The sequence below is a fragment of the Vombatus ursinus genome, unplaced genomic scaffold, assembly GCF_900497805.2.
Source record: "Vombatus ursinus unplaced genomic scaffold, bare-nosed wombat genome assembly UNPS02009770.1, whole genome shotgun sequence".
NCBI lineage: Eukaryota > Metazoa > Chordata > Mammalia > Diprotodontia > Vombatidae > Vombatus > Vombatus ursinus.
Genome location: NW_020949548.1, coordinates 9,670,891 through 9,689,886, shown reverse-complemented (window position 1 = coordinate 9,689,886; position 18,996 = coordinate 9,670,891). Strand labels below are relative to the sequence as shown.

The following is an 18,996-nucleotide window of genomic DNA, read 5'->3' as shown; positions in this document are numbered from 1 at the left end:
GTTAACATATGCTGAGAATTATCAGAAAGAAGGGAATAAAAACAATAGAGGGCTGACAGACTTAACTGCTCTCGACATCTTAGATTCTTACTCGGCTTATTCTTGAGTACCACCCATTCTCCTTTTAAAGGGATGATACTGTTAAGTGGTAAGGCCTGCAGAAGGTGCAGCAACCTCTCGCCCAGGACAGGGGTATCATGTCTTCTATTGAGAATACATAATCTTGAATTCGATCATTTTGGACACCCTGGAAGCCAGAATCTTTGAGTACAGACATATTGGTCTGTTTTTTGCTACTGAAGGTTGGAGGGAATTGTTTAGCAGGATGGTGGATTCAACTTTAATTGGCTCACATGAACCAATTGTTAAATTTTCAGAATGAGCATTTATACTTCAGAATTCAGCATATTCTACAAATTAGAGCTTGATTTATTGTTTTGTTGATCATCTAGATTTAATAAAGTGAGAAAAAATGTTACACTGCAGATTCAACTTAAAAGGGTGTTGCACATACTGTCTTTTTGAAGAGTGGGCTGTTAAAACATTTACGAGCTCAACCCCGGAAATGGGTCACATGTTTGGTTAAATTGAGTCAGCAGAGAGTTGTTGAATCATAGGATAATAAATCGAGAGCTACAAGGGAATCTTATAACTCATCTAGGCCATTAGTGAAATGTTTAATTCATTGTCAAATGATGATGTCTTCAATCTTTATTGTAGCTCTTTAACTAGATCTTTCCTTTGCCCCTATTATAAGCTGCCTTTTATCATGGGAGAGCTCAAAGGATGCTAGAGCTACATGACAACTTAAATGTCATCTACTACAACCCCCTTATTTTATAGATTAAGAAAGTGAGATTCAGAGTAGGGAAGTAACCTGCTCGAGGTTGCTTAAATAAAAATTGTAAGTCAAATATAGGTCTGCAGACTTCAAATTCAGCACTTCTTCCACTACACTTGTTATTATTCAGTTGTATCCATCTCTTTGTCACTCCATAGACTTTGTCCATGCAATTTTCTTGTCACAGATACTGGAGTGGTTTGCCATGTCCTTTTCCAGTGTGTCCCCATTTTACAGATGAGGAACTGAGGCAAATAGAGGTTAAGTGACTCATCCAGTGTCACACAAATAGTAAGTATCTGAGGCTGGATTTGAACTCAGATCTTCCTGACTCCAGGTCCAGTGCTCTATCCACTGCATCACCTAGCTACTCCTTCTACTATACCACTGTCTTTCATTTTGAATAAGGGGCACAAAGACAGATTGTCCCTTTAAACATCTTACCTATCTTTTTAATCTTTAGTCTCTCTCTATGTACCCATTCCTCTCTGGCTGCCTTTTAACATGACCAAGTTATCCTTAAAAATCTTCACTATCCCCTACAGTCCCCTCAAGCTATCCTCCTATATCTCTTCTTTTCTCAGCCAAACTCATAGAAAAAGCTGTCCACCCCCACTGACTCCACTTCTTCTCTTCTCACTCACTTTTCAACACTTGACAATATGGTTTCTGACCTCATGACTCAACTAAGTTTGTTCTCTCCAGAGTTACTTATTAATTCTTTCAAAAACTTTTTCAGTAGCATTTATTGTTTGAACAATTTGAAGTATTTATTATTCAATTTAGAAATTATGTACACAAAGACATACACGCATATGTCAAAACCTGAGTATCCTATAAAAAATCTCCAGAACATAGCTGTTACTTAAATAAAAACATATTCTATAATTCTTATAAAATGATTAAAATGGAATTTCAAACACCAAAGTGAGTTGAAAATAATCTGCCTCCTCCTACACACCTTAAAGCATTGTAGGGAAGTTGAAGGCAATGAAATAGCTTTTCTTAGAATGAAGGAGACAAAGCTTCCTAGAAATGGCATGGAATTAAGGTACATGTTGCTGAAAATAAAACAGCAAATCCTGATAAAATCTGGCATATAGAAAAAGGTCCAGGCATACTTAAACAAGTCAGAAACTATATATAGTCTATTTTTTCATCCTAAAACAGAAACACACACAGACACATCTGAACTGTGGGTGAGTGACACAATCTCCTTAAGATCATATAGCACTCTTTTCACTAATTAGGAAATAGTCATGAAATTGATGAGCTTAATACTATACATCTTGCATGTGATGTATAAGGAAACTATTTTAAGTCTCCAAATAAAGATAAATGTACACGTGCACAAGTTTCTATAAATATATTCCGACCCACTGAAGAAATCCATTCTTCCTACCCACAGGATTAACTTCTGTAGGAAAATAAAAACTAAACAAAAATATCAGGTTTTCCTAAGGAAGCATTAATGTACTAATAACAAATGTGTCAAGTAAAATTATATCAGGCAGAGGGGGAAATAATGCAGTTGACTAATCAGTACCCTTCGTAGACTATCTGAACAGTTAGTAACTGGATATTTCAGGTTGGCTTTTGGCCTTATCTCAAAATTTCCGATTAATATGAGATTGGAGAAACAAACTCAGTTTACTTTTTTGTCATCTGTACAAGGTCCCTTTCATACAAATCAATTCAATGATGTTAAACTTTTCTAGTGACTGTATTAATGTGAGTGAACTGAATTTCTTCCCAGCACCACAAGGCATATATGTAGAAATGACTTGAAGGTCTTTTTGTTGTTGTTGTTGTCATATGCAATTATCGTAGCTTCTGCAACTTCAGCACATTTGTATTGAGCTCATTTATTTAGAAACTTTTCTGGAATGATAAACTACTTCTATAAAGGGCCAAGATGTTAAAAATTAGAGGCTTTACATTAATTTGGATGTGTCAGCAGGGCAGAAATTGAAACCTTTAAGGAAACTGAGTAGTTAAATCAATTCAAACCTATTATGCCAAGGGGTAGGGAAAAATGTCTATATGTTTTTAAATACCAGTTATAGAAATGGATTCTTCAAGTATGGAAGAAGCCTTAGCTGTAGCAACAGAAGAAAAAGTCCAAAAACATACTCAGACATACCCAAAACCAAAATTCAAGTTTCCACCACAAATTATTATAAAAAAAAAAAAAAAACAAACTAGTCAGCAAAAGCTCTAATTGAATTCTAACAGCTTGTCCAAAGGTCCAATGTGGACTGTTTCATTTTGGATTATTCTAGAAACGCTGAAACTTTGGACGCCTTCACTTTCTAGTTGGCTGAGAAGCTGGATCAAGGGACATGAAAGCCAGTAGTTACTTGCTTAACAGGGAATTATGTAATTTCAGATATTCTATTACGTCTCCTTGCTTTTTAACTACTTCTAGACTAAAACTAGTCTGAAATCCAGTCTCTGAGGTACTATTATTGGCATACACATACATCTTCTCTTCTTCAATTATATCAGGTCTTGGTTTGGCCTTATTAAATTTTCTTGCTTTCACTGTGCAAATGACTAGATATATCAGGGAACAAATCAGCTTAACAGCCAGGACTGCCAAGATATGGTCGAGATAGAGGGGATGATCATCAGGGAAGGAGTGCTATATACCAAGACAAGCAGCAGTGCTGCACTTCCAGTAAATGTATCATTAAAGGCAGTGTGTTAAGATTTCCTGTGGATCTGTAGATCATGACATAGACTCAGTTTCTCACTTGGCAATGGTGGTACTGGATGTAATGTTCAAGAAGCACATGGAGGACCCATAAAACCATTTTTCCAAATATGAGCACAGTCTGAACTTTAAATGGGTTGATGTCATTTCCTGGGCATTTGTCCTCATTTGGATTAAGATAAGAACAAAGTAAACCTGTTAAAAATGCTAAAACAACAAATAAAAGGCGATTTTAACAAGAGGAGATCTGCTATGATGAAAGGCATGGAATCTAGGTCTGAAATGAATGTGCAATGAATGCTGTGGCAGAAGCTGAGTGCCTAGAAGAAGGTCATCTTCTATACTTTGTGTGAGACTCAATGAACTGTCCTTCAGCTGGGTCCTACCATATCTGTCTGACATCTGAATCTCCTACTGCTGGGGTGAGATATCTCTATTTGCATGTCTCTGTAGCTGCTCACTGTTAATTCTTAATGGAGAGACCTGATGGCTTTTTCTCAGTCCTGAGCCTTTCTGGCCTCTCTGCAGCCTTTAATACTGTTGATTACTCTCACTCCCTAAATCATCACTCTTTTCTAAGTTTTTGTCACATTATTCTCTCCTGGTTCTCATTCTACGCGTCTGACTGCTCATTTTCTGTTTGTTTTGTTGGTTCATCATCCATATCACACAACATCATAGCTCTGTCCTGGGTTTTTCTTTCCCTCTGTCTCTGTCTCTGTCTCTCCTTATTAGATTAATTATCATTTCTATACAGATGACTCACAGATCTATACATCTAGCCCTAGTCTCTCTCTTGAGTTTCAGTTCCCACATCATCAACTGCTCATTGGACACTCCCAAATGGATGTCCTAAAGAAATCTCAAACTCAACATGTCCAAAACAGCACTCATTGTCTTTCCTCTAAATTTTTTCTTCATCCCGCTACAAAACCTCACCATTTCTTTTTAATCTATAACCTTGATATTATTCTCAACTCCTCATTCTTCTTTAGAAAAAGTTAGACGGTACTTGGATAGAGTGCTGGGCCTACATTCAGGAAGACCTGAGTTCAGATCTAATCTCAGAAATAGCCTGATCTCAGATATATTTGTGTGTGCGTGCACGCGTATGCAGTAATGTGGTCCAACAAAAAGCATGAGAGAGAGAGAGAGAAAGAAAGAGAGAGAGGAGAAAGAGAAAGAGGAGAGAGAGAGAGAGAGAGGAGAGAGAGAAAGAGAAAAGAGAGAGAGAGAGAAAGAAAGAGAGGAGAGAGAGAAAGAGAAAAGAGAGAGAAGAGAGAGAAAAGAGAGAGAGGAGAGAGAGAGAAAGAGAAAAGAGAGAGAGAGGGAGCACGCAAGCTCTGTGACCCTGGAAAAGTTACTTAACCTCTGTCTCTTCTTCAGCTATATAATGGGGATAATAGCAATGCCTACTTCCCAAGGCTGTTGCCAGGATCAAATGAGATAATGTCGGTAAAGAATTTAGCACAACAGCACAATGTCTGGCTCACAGTAGGAACTTAATGATTCTTGTTCCTCCCCTCCCTTCCCCTTTACATATTAAATGAGCCACCAAACATTGCCATTTATACCTCACAATATCTCTTACATTTTTCTCCTCACTACTCACACAGCCAGAACCTTAATTAAGGTCCCCCAAATCCTTTCTCACCTAAACTATTTCATTTGCCTCCTAATATGCTTCCTTACTGCAAGTCTACCCCTGTCGTAATCCATCCTTTGCACAGTTCCCAAAGTGATTTTTATTAAGCACAGATATGACCACACCACTCCTCTATGGAAAAAAACTCCACTGTAGACATATTGTTTAGAGGGTCAAAATAAATTTCTCTGTATGGCTTTTTAAAAACCTTGACAATAGGGCACCAAGATGTCTTTCCATTTGCATTATACATTATCCCCTGAACTCTCTAGTCCTGCCCAACTGGCCTTCTTTCTATTCCTCACACATGGTATTTCATCTCCCATTTTAGTTGACCCCATGCATCCCTTACTCACTTTTCTCTTCACAGCCAAACCCAAGCATAATTTTCTACATTCAAACTTTTCTGCTCCTCCTAACTGCTTTTGCTTTCCAATCATAACCAAATTGTATTTATTTTGTATTTTTTCTTCAGTATATATGAATACAGCAGGCTTTGGGTTAGAGTACACCTCATGGAGATAAACTGAGCTCCTCTGGCTATTTCTGGTGACATGTATGGTGAGATACATTTGGCTCAGTCTTGAAGTACTCATTATTTAGGATGATTAAAAAATTACTTGGAATTTTTATGGTTATATAGCATTTAAGGCAGGGCAAGAGAAGAAAAGGACTGAGAAATAGTATAACTCAGCTGGATAGGGATTCAAAAGAAGAGTAGTACAGAAAGGGAGATTTCTGAATCACTGTGATTAGAGGAATGGAAGGTGTGAATCTATTAGACATAGGACAAGGGAAATACCATTTGGTTGGGGATTCTAATTTCCAAGTACCTGTGAGTACTCCAGGGTGGTGTTTGTATGTGTGTTCCTTTTCCAAACATGGGAAAGCTAGAGGTGATGGAGGCAGGGAGTTGGAGTCTAGGCCTCCAGGGTCCAGAATGAACTCACATGTGATACTAGCTCAATAGTTATATCTGAGGATGATGGGGCATAAGGCACACCCAGAAGATACACCTCACAAAGAACACATCCTCACTTTTGTGTCAGTCCTAGTATCTAAGGCCCTGTCCCTTAAGCATTCATTTTGGTGTCTGAAGCCCCAGTTGTGGCAATCCCAAAGGTCTGTTCCTTCCATTTTCATTTGTGACATCTAAAGTCAAGGTCAGTATGATACTAAAGAGATAATAGTCTCAAAAGCTTCAGGCCTATTGTGTAGGACCCTGATTGGTGGATACTAAGTTTTACTTTGCCTTAACAGTAGTATCAGAGCATGAATTTTAACACGGGTGTTCTGAATTTAAGACCATCGTTCTTTTTACAACACCACTCTGTTCTTCAAAGTTATTTGACTCATGCTAGTCACTGGGGATGAAAATGAAAGAACAAAATGTATATCTTGTAGGGGACTTTGAGATGCAAAACCAAAAGAAATTGCATTTTTGTCTGTAAGATTATAGTGGTTAGTCATGGACCAGTGCAATGAGGCAAAAGATCCATTGATATGCATTGATCCTGAAAGCAGCGCTCCCTCAGCCCGCATGAGAAGAGTCCAGCCTATGCAATATGGGCTCCATCAGCATTTTGCCTTTCTCATTCCAATTTGTCTCGGAGATATGGGATCAGGGCAGAGTACATTTGTGAACTGATTGGCCGTAGGGAGTGAAAGAAAGGGGAGACTCCAGGATGATTTAAGGTTACAAATCCATGGTTTCCTCATAAGAAATAAGTTTGAAAGGGAACAGGCTTAGGGGAGAGATGATTTCCATTTGGGATGTGAAAAATCTGAGGCAGTGATAAAACATTCAGGTTGAGGGTCATTGGCAATACATGACTGGAGTTCAGGAGAGATGTAAGGGCTGGATGTATAGATTTCAGAGTCATCTGCATAAAGAGGATAAGTGAACCAATATGGATATGTAATAATCTTGCAAAAGACCCTAGAATGAGTAATCAGTAAAGTAGTGAGTCTTTTCATAGAAGTCTTTAATGATGCATTCTTTCCCTAGAGGGGAGAGGGCAGAGTACATTTGTTCTGATGTTGGAGTTAATGTAGGACATGAGTCCTTTGTTCTTTTCAGAAGACAGAACTATAATAATATACAACTACAAATGCTAATGTTCTAATACACTCCTAGAATTCCAGAACCAGAAAAGACCTTAGAAAGCATCTAGTTCACCTAGTCAGGTGACTGAGGCCTAACCAAGTGAAATTACTTACCCAGGAATACAAAGCTAGTTTGTAACAATAGTTCAAACACAGTGTTCTAACTCCACATTGAATTCTCTTTCTCAAAAGCCATGCTACAGGGCCAAACCCTTCAAGATTTCATTTGACCATCCTATCTGTGAGAACCAAACTGCAGTTAATGACTGAAAGTGGCCAGAGACTACCCTTCACTAGTTATTTCACCGTATGCCTTTATTTAATATTCTTTCTGAGCATAGATTTGTGTTAAGGGTTATCAAGGATACAGGCTAAGTCACTGCCTTCAAGAAGCTTACAGTCCCACTGGCTAGCCAACACACGTACACATAAATAAACTGAAAAAACAATATGAGATGCAACAAGTTAGCAAATGATTACCAAGTGAGCTGTGTAGAAAGGGAAAGAATGCATCATTAAAGACTTCTATGAAAAGACTCACTACTTTACTGATTACTCATTCTAGGGTCTTTTGCAAGATTATTACATATCCATATTGGTTCACTTATCCTCTTTATGCAGATGACTCTGAAATCTATACATCCAGCCCTTACATCTCTCCTGAACTCCAGTCATGTATTGCCAATGACCCTCAACCTGAATGTTTTATCACTGCCTCAGATTTTTCACATCCCAAATGGAAATCATCTCTCCCCTAAGCCTGTTCCCTTTCAAACTTATTTCTTATGAGGAAACCATGGATTTGTAACCTTAAATCATCCTGGAGTCTCCCCTTTCTTTCACTCCCTACGGCCAATCAGTTCACAAGTTTTGTCCCTTTTGTCTCTAAAACACTCCTTATATCCATTCGTTTCTCTCACTTCATAAAGTCACCTTCCTTGTTCAGCCTTTCATCATCTCTCTTATAGACTCCTGATTGGTCTTCCTGTTTCTAGGCTCAGTCTGTCTGCCTCTCTCTCTCTCTCATGCTTTTTGTTGGACCACATTGTCTCTCAAATATTGCCCTTTGGGGCTAAGTGGAATAAGCTCTAATACTCTTTCTGCATGACTGAAAACTCTTCAAATATTTGAAGACAGTTTTCCTAGCCTCCAGAATCTTCTCTTGCCCAAGCTGAAAGCCCACACTCCTTTAATTAATCCTCATATGGCACAGTCCCAAAGCCTTTTACCATCCTGGCCACCCTGCTCTGTACTCTCCCTCTAATCAGCATGCTTCTGAAAATGTGGCACCCAAAACTGAACGCCATGACTAATTTCTTCTCTGACCAGAGCAGAGTACAGTGGGCCTCTATCACTCCTCTTCTTTTTGACCAGTGTTTTAAAATTCAATCTCAAATCATGCTAGTTATTGTTGTTGTTGTTTTTTATTGCCATGTTATATTGTTGGCCCATATTGAGCTCTCAGTACGCAAAAACTCCCCCAATTCTTTCAGATGCCCTACCTAGCCACATCTCCCTCATCTTGTGCTTTTGAATCCAAGTATAAACCTTACATAAATTTGGCCCAATACAGCCTATTGAGATTATTTTGGATCTTGACTCCATCATCCAATATATGATTCATCCCTCCCATTATGTGTCTTCTGAAAATATGCCAATCATGCCACCTATGCATTTATCCAAGCTATTGATAAAAAATATTAAACAGCATAAGGCCAGTAACCAATCCCTGGGGCACTCTATTAAAAACCTCTAGCCAAGTTGATGTCAAGCTATTAATGACTATTCTTTCATCTGGTAATTCAATTTTGTTGGAATCTGCTGTATGATTGTCTAGTCCATATCTGAGCTAGACATCTTATAGACAAGGATACCACAATAGCCTTTGTCACACACTCTATGTTCTGGTCAAATAGAACTAAGGACTAGCTTCAGGTATGGAGCAGCACACCCCCCTCTCCCAACCCTGTGTCTTCAGTCTACTTACGTGGAGGATAGGCAGTATCTCCAGGGTCTCTTTCAGGAAGAGGAGGAGGGAAGTGCGTATCAGAACTCTAAACACACATATCTGAAAACCAAAGGTCCAATGGGCCCATTCTCTAGCCCACCATACTACATCTGGACTACCTGGAAGCTCTGGTGCCAGGCTCAGTGCATTTAGGCAGGAAGATAAGGATTAAGCTTTACTGACTGAATGAGGGCAAGGGTCTATGTGTGGCTTAATACAGCCCACAGGCATATCCCAAATATGGCCCCAAGGCTCTGCAACATAGGTCACTGTTTCCTGAGTTAATATCAACTCTTTTGAATGGGAAAAGCAAACTTTATGCTACTTTGATCTTAAAGAATCCTGGGACATAATAGAACTTAAACCATCAGAGCCTAGAAGTTCAACACCCTAATGCTACAAATGACTCAAATACTCAATCCCCACAGGCTACAAATGAGGGAAACTAAAGCTAAGAGAGGGGACTTACCCAAGGTCACATAGATTAGTCAGTCAATAAATATTTATTAAACACTTAATTTGTGCCAGGAACTGTGCCAATTAACCAGGTAGATAGGAGCAGAGCCAGGACCAGAATCCTGGTGTCCTGACTCCCAAATCCAAGGTTCTTTTACTACCAATTTGCCTTAAATCAATTGGGGTATATGGGGTGTTCAAGGGGGACTAGCACCTCTGGTGTGAGGGCTTGCTGAGTCCTTTTTCAGGGCTGCTTATCCATCTTTGGGGTCCACCTATTACCCAATTCTCACTCGTGGCTCCAACAAGCTATAGCATATGCAGTGGTCACAGCCAGAAACAGCAGATGGGCTAACCCAGGTAACTGACAGACCTCAAACCCATAGGTGAGTTAGGAGAATGTCTACCCCAAGCATGTGAAGACTTCCCCTGGTGGAATGGGTAGATAAGAACAATTTGTTCCAAAGGCCATAAAGGCAGCTAAAGCAGGCACAGTGGAGTGCTTAGAACTTGGTCAGACAAGGAAGACACCAAGGTCATCCACTGCATCCTGGGCCATTGCCAATTGTCCTGACTTTTGTCTTGCCACTGGACTTCCATGACTGTGGAAGAGAAAGGAGGCTGATGACTTTGTGTAACTCTGTTTCACTTAAATCCAGTTCACTCACAAGTCAAGATAGCACTCCGTGATGTCATTGGTCCTCTTGGATGAACAACAAGCCTTAAACTGATTATGTTGAAAGGAAAATTGTTAAATGTTCTCACTTTTGAGTCTTATTTTTCTTTGGTTGTTGACTCAAATATATTTCTCCACTGATTTTGTTCTTTTTTATTCTTAATATATACACATATAAAGCTGTTTAAAAATAATAAGTACTGTTTTGCTCAGCTGATTGAGAGTTGGCATCTTTTCTCAACTAATAATGACACCCCCCTCACTGCCACCCCCTACTCCCCACCTCCCCATCCCCCTGCTTCCAGAAGACTAAAATAATTCGGTAAAACAGCAGTAAGCCCTTTGATGGTGATCAAAAGCACCATTTCTGTGAGTGTACCTTGTTTTCTATTTTTTTTTTTTTACCATACTCTGCTCCACAGCAAACTGGAGCAAATCCATTACTTTAAAACTTGAGAGAAGGCAGGATGCTTGCATCACTAATTCCATACAATACTTTACCTCTTGCAGTCAACAGACCAGCTATTCCATCCCTGGCCACAGCACTCTCAATGTTGCCATCACGTGGAAAGAAGAGGAACTATTCTTGGAAAAGAAATGGAACTGAATCATGCAGCACTTCAGAGCTGGAAAGGACCTCGGAGATCTTCCCCACATTGTACAGATACAAACAGAGGCCTAGAGAGGGCGAATATTTGTGGAGCATGCATGCTAGTGGAGAAGATAACATATACACATATACATATCACTCCATGGTATTTTCTACTATATATACATAGTCCATACACAAAAATAGTCCCTGTTGCTTTTACTGCTGGGTCAGGCCTTTGGTCCAATTTAGTTTACTTTGTAATTAGGGTTCTGGAGGAGTGGAAAAGAAATGGAGGGGGGATTGCTATAGCTACCTCCATGCAAGAACAAGTATGGGTAGGTCTCTCTATATAATGTTATATGTGGCCTAGAATTTATTTGCATTCCCTACTTCATAGAGTTGCCGGTATAACCCTAGTATAAACCTAACTGGTATAAATCTAGCCTCAAAGCCCATTGGTATAGGGTTCTTTCCTTACCTGATTTGAAGGAAGGATGGAGTTGGTGAAAGTGGAAGAGAAGAGCCATCTGGTCTTTTCAGTCTCTTTGGGTTCATCTCCTGGCTTACTGAGAGAGAAAATGAGTCATCTCTGCAGCCCCTCTGAAGGGAAAATGACTGGCAAGAAGCTAACATGTACTTTGAGAATATCCCAGCTTGATACTAGAAACTTGCTATACTAGAAAATTTCCCTTAGGGACTCTTTCTCTTGCTTGAGCTGACATATTTCACTCCCAAAGAGAGAGCTCCTTCAAACTGTATTATCACTGTTCAGTCATTTTTCATTTGTGTTTGACTCTTCACGATCCCATTTGGGATTTTCTTGGCAAAGACACTGGAGTGGTTTATCATTTCCTTCTCCAGCTCATTTTATAGATGAGGAAACTGAGGCAAACAGAGATAAGTGACTTGCCTAGCAAGTTAGTGTCTGAAGCCAGATTTGAATTTAGGTCTTCCTCACTCCAGGCTGGGGCTCCATCCACTTTGTCCTAGCAACCCTCAGTCTATATTACTTGGTCTATATTTTTAAATGTATGCTTTCTCTGATTTTGATTTAGCTATTGATTTGAATAAATGTTTTTGTTTGTTTGTTTTGCTATTTACTATGGGTGTTCATTCTGGAACTGGCATTTGGTGAGAAGAGAGTGGTTTGTATTTAAAGCCTGGGGCCCTCCTTCCCTATTAAGAAATAGCGATCAAGAGTTTAGCTTGAACCTTAAAATTAGAACTCCTAGACTAATAATATTTAAGGGAGCAGATAAATGAAATTCCAGCCAACTACCCCCTCTCTCTGAGCTTCTGGTCCTAATGTGCTGCTTCTCCTCTTGGCAGGAATTAAAGTCCCACTTGGAGAAGGGTAGGTGGTGAGAAACTGGACACTAGAGCTGGCTGTCCATTCTTCCCCCACCCGGAATAGTTTGCCATTTCCTTCTCCAGCTCATTTTACAGATGAGGAAACTGAGGCAAACAGGGTTAAGTGACTTGTTCAAGGTCACACAGCTAGTAAGTGTCTGAGGCTGAATTTGAACTCAGGTCTTCCTGACTCGAGGCCTGGTGCTCTATCCACTGAGCCATCTAGCTGACCTTCTGAAGCCAGGGGTGGCTGCATTTTTGGAGGAGGTGGACTTGGAAGCCACAGTGGCTTTCAGATTCACTTAAACACAATTCCTTCCCGTCTTGCGCTGGGGAACTGATCTGAGCTCTTCCAAAGCTCTCTGCTTTTACAAAGGTTGTAATGAGAGTTAATGAGGACAAACAATCAAAGGCTGCCTGCCATAGCTTAGCAGAGAAGGAAGCCTCTGTCGGCATAGAAGGAATACCTCTGATTCCATGATGGTTTAGGAGCAGAGAATCACAGAGCTCCATGAAAGGGACCTTGGAAATCTAAAGATCAGCTAGTCTACCCCTCTCATTCTTTTTTTTTTTTTAAACAAAGGATAAAACTATAGCCCAGAAAGGTTAAGAGATTTCTCCAAAGTAATGCAGATAGTAAGGAGCAACTTGGCTAAAATTTGAACCCAGATCCTCTGGCTTCAAATCCAACTTTTTTTCTGCTATACCTTATGTTATAAAGCAGCAAGAGACTGTTATCATATGAATGCAGCAGAATTTATACAGGACTTTAAGGTTTGCAGAACATTATACATGGATTATCTCATTAGACTCTCACAATTCTGTCAGGTAAGTATGGTACATACACCTATTTTACAGAAGAGAAAATGAAGAATAGGAAGGGTTAAATGACTTAGTTTCTGTTCCATAGCTATTTGTACAGCAAGGAAGTGACAAGGTGAAGATTTGAAGCTAGGTAGGTCTCTCCTGACTCCAACGTCTATACTTTTACCACAATGATGCAAAGTTTCACCCATCCATTTTTTTTTTTTTTTTTGGCTAGGCAATGGGGTTAAGTGACTTGCCCAGGGTCACACAGCTAGTAAGTGTTATGTGTCTGAGGACAGATTTGAACTCAGGTCCTCCTGACTCCAGGGCTCATGCTCTATCCACTGCACCACCCAGCTGCCCCTCATCTATCTACTCTTACTAGCCTCACAGGGGATTCTATACTGACATGCTGAAGACAAGGATATTTACTGTAGATCAAGGGTAACAAGGTTGGTTTTTCTATGTTTCTGATGTATTGAAAACAGATTGCGAATCTTGCAGGATGGCCCCCGTCAGCAGTGAGTAGAACACTGGGACAGAATGTCTCTGGACATTAGTGCACTTCTGTTTTTGTTCCCTGATTCATAAAATAGAAGGGACCACACTTTTTTGCTACCTTCTTTGTCAGGCAATTATTCATATGAAAGGGGTTTGATTCCTTTAGAAAATGAACACACTGCAAAAACTTTGGCATCTGGGGCATCTGTTACAGTTGCAAGCAGTGCCCCCTAGAGGTTGCTTATGTCCTTCTGTACGTGCTGTTAAGTAGGTAAGTGGTTTTCCCAGTGTTTGATCTGCATTTGTTTCCAGGTGTAAATGACTGAGATAAAGGTTGGAAAGAGGAGTTTGCTTTCTTCTTCCTCCTTCCCCAAGAGGTAGTTTCTGAGGAAAAGTTGTGTTAATGTATTATCAAGATGCTAACACCCTCTTAACCTTTTAAGAAATATTAAGACCTCAATCTGAGTCAGAAGGGAGCAACACCTTTGGATGAACATAACTGGTTATATCCTTAGGTGACCCTTAAAAGTCACAGTCCAGGGAGGGAGGTGGAGAAAAATTTAAAACTCAAAAGCTTATGGAAGTGATTGTTGATAAATTAAAATAAATTAAGAAAAAAAAAAGAAAAAATACATTAGAATGCATGCTGTATGAGAGCAAGTGATTTATTTTTAAACTAGTAATGTTGTAAGTTGCAATATATATTGTAATCTCAATGCCAGGCACATAATAAGCACCAAATAAATGCTATTCTTTCATTATATTATGTAACTATATCCAGGTACTTTATATTTTATAAATAAAGATTCTGAGACTACAAAAAAAAAGTCACGATCAGAGCGAGTTGATAACCAGCCTGAATACCTTGCTAACACATTACCTAGAATTACATCCCATGGCTTCTTATCTGAGGGGCAAACCCCTCCTCCCCTTAAATTAGAATCGTACCTCTTTTTACCTGCTTGACTTTGAGCAAGTTACAACTTCTCTGGATCTCTGTTTACCTCATCGGCAAAAAGGAAGTATTTGAACTCAAAGGTTTCCAAGGGCCATTCTAGCTCAACAGCAATGATTTTATGATCTCCTTTTAAAAATACCAGTACGGACAGGAAACAGTCCAGCCAAGCTCCTCTCTGTAAGACTCCTCCACAGACTGAGAAAATGAACCAAACCGAATCCTGCTAGGGGAACACAGAAAAAATATACAGTGAATCATTTGTCCAGCCCAGGGTTAGCAGAGGGAAACAGACAGGGAGATCAAAACGAGATCAAGAACACACCAAAAGACTCTAGTACCCAGGCAGAGGCTATGCTCTGGGAGAGGAGGGGGTCCCAGATCGACACTGGGGTACTGCAATGGGGAAGGGTGCCAAGTGGCAGCTTTGTCATTTACTACTAGTTCTGGATCACAGATCCAGGACTGACTGCACCTGTGGGTGATATTCATGTTCCTGGAAGGGAGGCCCTGGGCAGAGTACTGAGAAATAAGGAAGTTCAGAAGCAAGTAAGAGCAGCATGGCTCAGACCCTAGGAGCACAGTGGGGTATCAATTCCAGTGTCTAGCCCAACCTGCTTAGGAATAACCAGGGCAAGAATTCCAGAACAAAGAGGAGCCTACTATTCTGTTGCTGTTAATCAGTAGAGCTTTTCAGCTTGCTGACAAGAGCTGAGTCCAGCGGCAATCTACTCTTGCTCAAACCCAAACTCAGATCAGAAACTTGCAGAGCTCGAACCATAGGATTAACAATTGGACTTTCCCTGGATCACTTTCACATTGGGAGCACTGAAAAATTTCAGGTCCCTAGCCTGTTCTTGAGATCCCAGAATAACAATACTCAATACCTCAAGAAAGTAGCAAGAGGACGAACCCCAAACTTTTCTTAAGAAGTGTTACAGAGCCCAGCCCTAACATTAAATCCAAAGTCAAAAAGTAAACTGGAAGGACAAGAAAACCACAACCACAACAACAGAATCCCACCATAAAGAGCTGTTATGACGGCAAGGAAGCTTAAGACACAGAGAAGAGAGTAATGTTGGAATGAAATTTAACAAGGAGGTAAACTGAAGCAATTCTCCAAGCAAAAATTATCATTTATTAACAGGGGATATGGCTGATAGTAAAGAATTGGTCAAATGGCCCTGCCTCTGGCCAAAAGACCCTGAATTTAGGATGCAATACAGTTTTATAAGCGTGGAACAAAGAACAGAACAGAAATCATCTAATTGGCCAGCATCACAGAGATGAAAGATCATTATTGGTTGCATCAAAGGAAGCAGGCATAGCTCCCACAGGTCTTCAGGATCACCTCTATCTCTAAGGAATTCTTTTGTAAATGTACAGATCCTAGCTGCACCCTGAGGTCATTGATAAGGGCAGACTTATTGGTAACTATTTGATAAGGCCACCTTAATTGATAAAGATGAGACAAGGTCAGGTGGTCCTGGCTTCTCAGGGATACCCCACAAACCTTGCAGGAAATACTGAGATGATGTTTTGTGAGAGCATTAAGGACAGAGTTTTTCTTTAACTAGCAGCAATTGTATCTTTGGTATTTTTCTTCAGAGAGGGGGAAGCTGAATTTTACCCAGAGACAGAGAAGAAGCCTTGGCTTGTTACGTAGAATACAGAATACAGTTACAGAACAAAATAAAATATAAAATACAGAATCAATTCCCTCAATAATTTCAAAACATCTACAAGCAAAGTATAAGAGAAAAACACAGCATGGGCACAAACCAAACTAGAATTAGCCAATGAAACAAGAGTTGTTTTTTTTTAAGAAGTTAAAATATTTTTTGTAAATGAAATGAGCGTACTTGAGGGGGAAATGAGAAAAGAAATGACAGCCATGGAAGAAAAATTGGAAAGGTACTTAACAATTTGGCACAAGAGTTATAAAATCTCACCCAAGCACCGAACTCCCTGAAAACTAGAAATGACTAAATAAAAGCTAGCGACAACATGAGGCAACAAGAAATATTAAAAACAAAGTCAAAAGGCTAAAATAAATAGAAGAAAATGCCAGGTATCTCATAGCAAAAAGAACTGACCTGGAAAAAAGATTGAGGCAAAAAAAAAAAAAAATTAAGAATCATTATACTATCTGGATGCCATAACCAAAAAGAGCCTACATATGATATTTCAAGGAATCTTAAAAGAAAGCTGTTCAAATCTCTTAAAAATCAGGGAAAAGTAGAAATAGAAAGAATTCATTCTGGTGTATTGGGAACAGACAGGATCCTGTAGGATGGTTCCTGTTAGTGGTCAATTGGGCACTGGGATAGGTGTCAGGGAAACCTGGCTAGTGACTAGACGTATGTTCACTTCAGTTTGTTTCCCAATTTATAAAATGGAAAGAAACCCTAAAATAGATCACTAAGAGGGAAAGGGGAAAGAAAAATATTTAGCCCATGGTACTTCAATTAAGCATTTCTACATCCATATCTTTTGCTTCTTTAAGATCTGCTTATGTCTTTATTCTCTTATGCTTTTTTTGATTCCTCGATACTCTCTTTTTATTCTTTTTTTTTTTTTTACTCCTTAGGTCATGTCTCCTCATTTTTAAATGGTGTAATTGATTTTATTGTTGTTTCCTTTGATAATTGTACCTATTTTTGTTGTACTTCTATCGTTTGGGAGTATTTTCAGGTTGACTATTCTTCTATCTGACTTTTAGTGAGTGAATGCCTCAAATGTCTCTTTCTTGACTAGTCACCTTTTTTCCCCCCCACTGATAATCTGATTCAAGTCATTTTGAGTCATAGCTTGGGATCCTTTGATTTTTGGAATACATAATTCCGTTCTCCTTGGTGATTTCTCATGACTGCTCAATAATCTTTATAGAATCCCAGAACTGGAGAACTGGAAAAGACCTCAGCAGTCATCAAATCCAACTCATGCACTAAAGTAATCCTCACTACAGCATACATGCCCCATGAGGGGTTATCTAACCTTTTCTTGAAGATGTATCAACCTACTTCTCTAGTAGGTTACCCGTTACGCATTTGGACAACTTGAATTTCTGGAAAGTTTTTCCTGAGATCCATCCTAAATCACCTTCTTTTCAGCTTTTACCTATTGCTCCTTCTTCTGACCTTTGGGGTCAAACAGAACAAGTCTAATCATTCCTCCACATTACAGCCCTTCAACACTTGAAGACAGTTAACATGTCTTCCACTCCAGCTTCTCACCTAACTTGAGGTTTTTCTCCTACAGGCTAAACATGCCCAGTTATTTCAAGTGATCCTAATATGACACAGACTCAAAGACCTTCCCCATGCTGGTTGTCCTTCTCTGGATGCTCTCCATCTTACCAATGTCTTTCTTAAACTGTGGCTCCCGCAGCTGAATACAACACCCCAGATGAGATCTGATGAGGATTGAGTACAATTGGACTACTGTCTTATCACCCCTAGTCCTGGGGTATGGAGGATGATGCCTCTGGCCTCAGATCCTCCTTCAGTCGTCCCCTCTGGCCTGGAACCAAAACCAAGAACTCCATGCTCCTGTAAGTGCCTACAGCACTTACATGAGGTAGCTTTTCTATATCACGTATTTCAGTGCTAGAATTGCAATGCTTCCCACACTCATTATCTATTTTCTTTTTCTGCCCAGGTGGTATATCATATGCTCTAATGACAAACATCTCTTCTGTTTCTCCTTCCTTTCACTTTCACCCAAATATTCTCCCCATCAAGCTTCCCTCCCTCTAGTTCCTGAATTTCCTCACATATACCTACTATAATATTATGCCATCCTCTCCTTTTATCTATCTAGTTTCTTTTGAATAAAATATGCCCATCTAGAGCCATAGTCCATGTGTTTCATCCTACTAAATTTCAGTCATATCTATGAGGATAAATGTCAATATATCTTGTTCTTTGTGTTTCTTGACTAAACTTTGGGGGCATGTGCACAGACATTGGAGGTAATGAGTTTTACTCCTTTCTTTGATTATTGTCTCCTATGAATTTTAGATGTTTCTTTGTGTCTACTTCCTATAGTGTATAACTTGGAAGCTATACATAAGCTACTCTCCTTCCCTCTTCATTTTTAGTTTAAACCTTATTGATTAGATTTTCAAGACACCTGACAAATACATTCTTACCAGTTTTTGTTAGATATGTTCCACTTTTGGCCAGGAATCTCTCAAACCTATATCATAAACCATGAACCAGAAATTCAAATCCCATTCTCAGATACCACTGTTTTAGTCATTTCCCAAGTTATTTTTTTCCTTTTCTGCATCCTTTGCCTTCAAGTTTGAAAGTGATGTAAACACAACTTGTGCCGCTGTG

At 39.5% G+C, this 18,996-nt stretch overlaps 1 pseudogene; it reads right to left on the bottom strand.

Moving 5' to 3' along the window:
- Positions 1–3,197: 3,197 nt before the first annotated feature.
- Positions 3,198–3,959, bottom strand: LOC114036151 (annotated as a pseudogene).
- Positions 3,960–18,996: the final 15,037 nt, after the last annotated feature.